At 36.1% G+C, this 8,342-nt stretch overlaps 1 pseudogene; it reads right to left on the bottom strand.

Moving 5' to 3' along the window:
- Positions 1 to 2,848: 2,848 nt before the first annotated feature.
- LOC114204502 (cyclin-I pseudogene) lies at positions 2,849 to 3,892 on the bottom strand (annotated as a pseudogene).
- Between the last annotated feature and the right edge of the window lie 4,450 nt (positions 3,893 to 8,342).

Here is an 8,342-nt window from a genome sequence, read left to right as displayed (position 1 = left end):
GCACAAGCACACACACACACTCTCTCTCTCTAAAATAAATAAATCTTTAAAAAAATAAAAAAATAAAGGGAGATTATCCTGGATCATCCATGCAAGTTCATAAGCGTACTTAAATGTGGAAAAGGGAACCAATGTCAGTGATGGATCATGAGAAAAACTGGACCCATCATTGCTGACTTTGAAGACAGAGGAAGGGAACATGAGCCAAAGAATGTGGGCAATCTCTGGAAGTAAGAAAAAGCAAGGAAATGGATTCTACTCTGGTGCCTTCTTGTTGAATCTTGATTTTAGTCCACTCAGTGAGACCCATTTGGACTTTTGACATACAGAACTATAAGACAATAAATTTGTATTGTTTTAAGACACTAAATTTATAGAAATTTGTTACAGTAGCAACAGAAAACTTATATAAAAACACAAGATTATATCTGAGTTCTCTATTGCCTATAAAGAAGACATGTGATCATAGCCCTAGTAATTTATATACATGATTTAGAGATATTCTGTATATATGATCACTCTGCTAAGAATGGTTATCATTGTGAGTCAGGCAAATCAGAGCTGATATACCTTTTTCTTTATTTCTGTTTGATAAGGTTGCTGACTCTAGCATATTAAATTTATTAAATATAGGTTATTAAATTTGGTTAGCACCTTCTTTTAACACTTATTTCTGAATTCATCCTGCTGAGTGGAAAGCATTAAAAGCCAACAGTTTAGTTCCTATTTTAAAGAAAAATTTCAAAGAACTGGTTAAATGACTAGTGCTGAATAATACACGTAATGTGATTTGCCATTGCTCTCAAGCTTCTCCTGCCCACTGCCAAAGAGGGGAATTCTGTAAATCAATTCTTTCAGGAAACATGAACATGCAAACAATCTCTTCTTTATCATTCTTTTTTTCAACTCTTTCTTTCCCTTCCTTTCTTTTTCCTTCCAAAATGTCACGTACCCCCAGACCTTCAGATTTATAGTACTATAGCAACATAGATGATGAAATATGAATTCCATTCTTTTACTTAAGCCTCAAAAAATCCAGTAAAACAGATATTTTCCACCTGAGTTAATGGAAGAAAAAATAAAATAAAAGAGTTCCTGCAACATAGTAGATTGATATATATATTTATCATACACACATTAATATTTATACCCATTCACACTGAAGTGTTGTTATTCAAGTTGTTCCCCATTATGAAGCTGTCTATAACTTCTGTTGCATTTTCTGACCGGAAATATTGGGTGATGGTGTGTATGTTCATTGCCTTAATGGTTACAATGCTTTCTTAAGTATACACTAACATGTACCTTAATTATACCTCAAAAAATCTGTTATAAAGTGCTTAAGAAATAGGGCGCCTAGGTGGCTCAGTTGGTTAAGCGACTGCCTTCGGCTCAGGTCATGATCCTGGAGTCCTGGGATCGAGCCCACATCGGGCTCTCTGCTCAGCGGGGAGTCTGCTTCTCCCTCTGACCCTCTTCCCTCTCGTGCTCTCTCTCATTCTCTCTCTCAAATAAATAAATAAAAAATCTTTAAAAAAATGTTTAAGAAATAGAAAGAGTTACCTATTTCACACGAATCAAACAACTGGCACTAAAAATTTAGATTTTGTCTTTCAAGTATTTTTTCCCTTATATCCAAATTTAGTACTTAAATTTACACCTAAACAAATAATTTATATAAAATATTTTATCCTATTTTTCCCAGAATTTCTTTCTTTCTTTTTTTTTTAAGGACAACTTTTATTGCTACTAAAGGCTTTTATCATCAGTACATGGTTCTGACTGCAATACCATCTTCAGACTGCACAGGGAGCTCAGGATCCAGAAGTTATTAAGAGAAATACAGGTAGAGTGAATAACTTTCATCAAGAAAATACTAATAGCTTAACATAAATCTAAGGTACTGAATTCAGTTATTACACGTTACAGACCCCAATTATAGAGCTGCCCCAACATCTAGACAGTCTCTCCTACTGATTATAAATGAGTGAAAACTGATCAGTTACCAAAAACAAAACAAAAAAACCAAAACCTTAGTTGTTACATGTTTCTTTGGTGAGCACCTGGATATATTTATCACAAATTCTTTTATACAAAAGTCAAAAATGCTTTCAACAAATCTAAGAGTGTCCTAATTACATGCCACTTTTAAGTTCCAATTTAAGATAAACAAAAATGAAAACAATAATTTTGTTTCCAACCTCCAAGAATTGAAATGAGACAAACACAAAATCAATGTGGTAATGCCAGTCCTTTTTCTATTACCACCTCTCATTCATATGGGGCAATTCTGAAGTACCCTTTTCGGATTAATTTGAATCCTGGATTAAACATGGCTGTCACACTGAAATAATGTATTCACTAAATTGCTAAAAAATGATTTTGAGGGTTTCCTAAATCAGTGGAAGTCAGGCTATAGATCCATATGCATAAAGTTCATTAAGTATTCAATAAAGAAGCAAGCAAAAATGAGGAAAATTAAATCAGGATGCTGGAGACAGAGTGTGTGCCAGCTATGAATTTTGGAACTTAAAAAAAAAACTGAATATAAATCTTTGAGATGGGTCAATCTCCGTTACATTTTAGCAGAGAAAAGGGTAGAACTGACAAACACTACAAATTTTTTTTTACTTAAAAAAAAATTTGGATCTTTTGAATTTCACGCTTTTTTTGGTCTTTAAATGCTTAAATAATATTGATTATAATTTGCCATACAAGCAAACGGACTTTTTTTTCTGGCTCACTTCAAATTGGCCTGCTAAGGTATACACCTGTATATAACCTTTCCTGGTTTTCCCATGTTCCCCTTCCCAGAGTAGTCTACCGTAGTTTGCACTTGAAGGTAACACTGGAAGCTACATGACAGAAACTGGCTGCAAAGGTGGACAAGGAGAAGCATGTCTCTCTTGCCTTGATAAATCAGTGCCACATACAGAACCCACATTTTCCGAAGCATTATCTTCATTATAGAGCCGTTTGAGTCTATCATAGAAGTCATCCACTTCCATCTCCTCTACTTTGCGTTTAGCAGAGGTAGGCTTGCACCCACGGGCAGCTGGGGGCTGATGGCAGAAGGCTGCCGCACCTCTGACTGGCACTTCCGGTTAGCTGTTGTCTTTGGAGAAATCTAAATCTGCGCCTGCGACAGAGGAGGGATATAATCTGAACACTCCTTTGTCACAGGTCACCAGGGTGTGCTTGAGGGGACGGTAGACATAAATGGAATTTAGAGGCAGGGAAGACTGCAAAGAGAGGTGATGCACCACAAGCTCCCAACAGTAGATCGTCTGGGAGCTCTCCATCTGTGCTTTCTGAAGCAGTTCAATTGTAAGAGGAAGCCAATCAGGAATAAGTTTCTTCATTTCCAAACTAACCATGGCCAGAGCAAGCATGGATTCTTTGAATTGTAGAAGTTGGTTGCAGGCCATACAGTGAAGGAGTTGTTTGGTAAGGACTGCCAAATGTTGAGAGGGGCTCAGTTGGGGCAAACTGAAAAGTAACTGAGGCCTAGTTGACACTGCAATGGCATGGAAAATGTGAAGGAAATCCAACGGTGTAGCTGTGTGAAGATCCCAATTCAACTTATCGAGAATAATCCTCTCCATCTTCAGAATTTCAGATAAAGAACATCCACAGAAACTGTCTCCTGCCAACACCTTCAGTACTGGAATTTTCTCATTCTCCTCAACAGTCTTGGCAGCTAGGAAAAAACAGCTGATTGCTATACAACTCAAGTATTTTGGATGGGCCTTTACAGTAGCTAAAAACCTGCCCAAAAGATTGCTAGCCAGAGCAAGTTTTCTGGGTAAAGATTGAATTGGTACTTGAGTTTGGCCAGCCACTGAATCACTTCATTTCTCTGGGATAGAGAAACATTCTGATTTGTAGGCATTTAATTTCAATTATTATAGTGTACTTCACTATTATTATTACTTATGCATATTTTAACACAAACACCAAGCCATTTTTAGGATTTTTTCATGAATAACCATAGGATTTGTGCTTCAAAATTGAAATCAGTTGAAATCTTTAGACTTTTTCTTAAGATGACATAAATGTAATTTTATTTCTAAGTGTAACTGATATATAATAGTGTTTAATAAGTATTTAATAAATGAATTAGTTTTTGTACAGTTGAAATAATTGGTTAATTCAGACACACACACACTCACATGCGCATGCACATAATCTGTTTATTCATTATAGTGCGATATAATAAAACTCATACTGATCCTGGAGTTAAAACACTACTGTTTTATCCTAGGTTCTCCTATTATCCATGATGCTGGCAAATACACAAGTTCTCTGGAAATCAACTTCCTTTTGTTTAGAATGAAATCCAATATGTTGGAGATACAAATGGCATATCAGGAATATATAACACAATCAGATCTTTAGTGTTTAATTTTTTTTCAAAATGCTATAATCTGCTTAATGGGCTTCATAATCCAAGTTTAAAAGCATATCATATTTTATAAATGGAATCTAATTAATTCTGGTAGAAGTCATTTGAAAACATACAGTACCGCCCATATTATTGTAAATATATAACTACACCCTGGAAATTTTATATACAAATGTAATATCTTTCTTCTGTCATAAATGGGTAAAAAAATCATTATTTCATGACATAAGATGCATAATGAATTTGATACAATCCTTTGTAGTGATGATTTAATCCTAGGATTTGCATCCTATGCAAGAATTGAAAACAATCACCAAATAACTATCGCAACTCTTGAGAATGATTACAAAACAATTAGTGTCAATGGGGATTATAGTTACCCTAGCATTTTTGGCTCCTCCAAAGAACTTTGATTTTTTTTTTCAGTAGCATATAATTTATTAATAACTAGCTAAAGCTTCTTGGTGGCTCTGTGTTAAATATCTTCCATTTATTTTTAAATGATTTTTTTAAAGATTTATTTATTTATTTATTTATTTATTTATTTATTTATTTGAGAGAGAGAGAATGAGAGATAGAGAGCACGAGAGGGAAGAGGGTCAGAGGGAGAAACAGACTCCCCACTGAGCAGGGAGCCCGATGTGGGACTCGATCCTGGGACTCCAGGATCATGACCCGAGCCGAAGGCAGTCGCTTAACCAACTGAGCCACCCAGGTGCCCTATCTTTCATTTATTTATTGATATATAATTGACATACAATATTATATTGGTTTCAGGTATACAACGTAGTGATTTGTATACATTGTAAAATGGTCACTATAATAAGTCATCTTACAAAGTTAATATAATATGTTAACTGTATTCCCTCAGACTTATTTATTTTATATCTGGAAATTTGTACTTCTTACTCTCCTTCACCCATTTCACCCTCCCAAGCTACCCCTGACCATCTCCCCTCTGGCAACCACCAATCTGTTCTCTGTATCTATGACTTTGGGTTTTGTTTTGTTTGTTTTGGTTTTTAGATTTTATATAAAAGTGAGATAATGAGGTATTTGTCCTTCTTTGACTTATTTTACTTAGCAAAATTAAGGGCAAACTAAGGACAAACTCAAAGTTAAGGACAGCTAAGCTGGAGGGTAAGTGCTAAAATAGAAACCTCAGCTCTTTGAGTCCTAGTTTTGGCTTGAGGTTTATGAACAGGTAAAATATGCACACTCCACCAAAATCTCCTCAGAGAACATAGGCTATAAGGAAAATAGGAGGATACCTTTGTTTATTTAAGAGTCAAGCATACACTTGGAGCAACTGAATCAAAACATGAAAGTAAAGGTTAACACTTGGGCAGCAGTAGTGTGTTAAGCATTTTTGAATGAGGATTGAATCCAGGTCATTATGAAGGTATCTCTGTTGGCCAAGAATTATTATGAAGTATTTTATCATAGTTTTTAATTTGTATTTGTCTAATTACTAATGATATTGAACACAGTTTTTTGTTTTGTTTATTTATTTATTTTTAAAAGATTTTTATTTACTTATTTGAGAGAGCCAAAGTGAGAGAGATCACAGAGGGAGAGGGAGAAGCAGACTTGCCACTGAGCAGAAAGCCTGATGCAGGGCTTGATCCAGGACCCTGAGATCAAGACCTGAGCCAAATGCAGATGCTTAACCAACTGAGCCACCCAGGTGCCCCCCCCACCCCACACCTTGCAATACTTTTTTTTTATTATTGAAATTAAACTAGCCAACACATAGTACAGCCTTAGTTTCAGATGTAGTGTTCAACAATTCATCAGTTGCATATAATACCCACTGCTCATCCCATCCAGTGCCCTCCTTAATGCCCATCACCCAAATACCCCATCCACCCATTCACCTCTCCTTCAGCAACCCTCAGTTTGTTTCCCATAGTTAAGAGTCTCTCATGGTTTGTCTCCCTCTCTGATTTCTTCCCATCCACGTTTCCCTCCCTTCCCTATGGTCTTCTGCACTATTTCTTATATTCCACATATGAGTGAAACCATATGATAATTGTGTTTCTCTGATTGATTTATTTCACTTAGCATAATATCCTCCAGTTCCATCTATATCCATGTAAACAGTAAGTATTCATCATTTCTGTGGCTAAGTAATATTCCATTGTGTGTGTGTGTGTGTGTGTGTGTGTGTGTGGTGTGTGTGTGTATGTATATATATATATATATATATATATATATATACACTTCTTCTTTATCCATTCACCTGTCGAAGGACATCTCAGCTCCTTCCAGAGTTTGGCTATTGTGAATATTGCTGCTGTGAACATTGGGGTGCAGGTGCCCTTTCATTTCACTACATCTGTATCTTTGGGGTAAATACTTAGTAATACAATTGCTGAGTCGTAGGGTAACTCTATTTTTAACATCTTGAGGAACCTCCATACTGTTTTCCAGAGTGACTGTACCAGCTTGCATTCCCAACAATAGTGTAAGAGAGTTCCCCTTTCTCCACATCCTCACCAACATTTGTTGTTTCCTATCATGTTAATTTTAGCCATTCTGATTGGTATGAGGTGGTATCTCATTGTAGTTTTGATTTGTGTTTCCCTGATGATAAGTGATGTTGAGCATTTTTTCATGTGTCTGTTGGCCATTTGTATGTCTTCTTTGGAGAAATGTCAGTTCATGACTTCTGTCAATTTCTTGACTGGATTATTTGTTTTTGGGGTGTTGAATTTGATAAGTTCTTTATAGATCTTGGATACTAGCCCTTTATCTGATATGTCATTTGCAAATATCTTTTCCTATTCTGTAGGTTGCCTTTTAGTTTTGTTGACTGTTTCCTTTGCTCTGCAGAAGTTTTTTATCTTGATGAAGTTGCAATAGTTCATTTTTGCTTTTGTTGCCTTTGGAGACATGTCTAGCAAGAAGTTACTGTGGCCAAGGTCAAAGAGGTTGCTGCTTGTGTTCTCCTCTAGGATTTTGATGGATTCCTGTCTCACATTGAGGTCTTTCATCCATTTTGAATTTATCTGTGTAAGAGAATGGTCCAGTTTCTTTCTTCTGCATGTTGCTGTCCAATTTCCAAGCACCATTTATTGAAGTGACTATCTTTTTTCCATTGGATATTCTTTCCTGCTTTGTTGAAGATTTGTTGACCATAGATTTGAGGACCCATTTCTGGGTTCTCTATTCTGGTCCATTGATCTAGGTGTCTGTTTTTGTGCCAATACCATACTGTCTTGATGATCACAGCTTTGTAATAGAGCTTGAAGTCCGGAATTGTGATGCCACCAGCTTTGCTTTTCTTTTTCAACATTCTTCTTGCTATTCAGTGTCTTTTCTTGTTCCACACAAATTTTAGGATTATTTGTTCCTGCTCTGTGAAAAATGTCCATGGTATTTTGATAAGGATTGCACTGGATGTGTAGATTGCTCTGGGTAGCATAGACATTTTTGCAATATTTATTCTTCCAATCCATGAGCATGGAATGTTTTTCCATCTCTTTATGTCTTCCTCAATTTCTTTCAAAGTGTTCTGTAGTTTTGAGAGTACAGATCCTTTACCTCTTTGGTTAGATTTATTCCTAGGTGTCTCATGGGTTTTGGTGCCATTGCAAATGGGATCAATTCCTTAATTTCTCTTTCTTCAGTCTCATTGTTAGTGTATAGAAATGCAACTGATTTCTGTGCATTGATTTTATATCCTCCCACTTTGCTGAATTGCTGTAAGAGTTCTAGCAATTTTGGGGTGGAGTCTTTTGGGTTTTCCGCATAAAGTGTCTTGTCATCTGGGAAGTGTGAGAGTTGACTTCTTTGCCAATTTGAATGCTTTTTATTTCTTTTTGTTGTCTGATTGCTGAGGCCAAGACTTCTAGTACTATGTTGAACAACAGTGGTGAGAGTGGGCATCCCTGTTGTGTTCCTAACCTTAGGGGAAAAGCTCTCAGTTTTTCCC

Source organism: Eumetopias jubatus, unplaced genomic scaffold, assembly GCF_037043125.1.
Source record: "Eumetopias jubatus isolate StellerSeaLion01/CBP00866 unplaced genomic scaffold, mEumJub1_p1.0 scaffold_6, whole genome shotgun sequence".
In the NCBI taxonomy this organism is placed as follows: domain Eukaryota; kingdom Metazoa; phylum Chordata; class Mammalia; order Carnivora; family Otariidae; genus Eumetopias; species Eumetopias jubatus.
The sequence above is the reverse complement of the archived record's forward strand: the minus strand, read 5'-3'. Positions and strand labels throughout refer to the sequence as shown.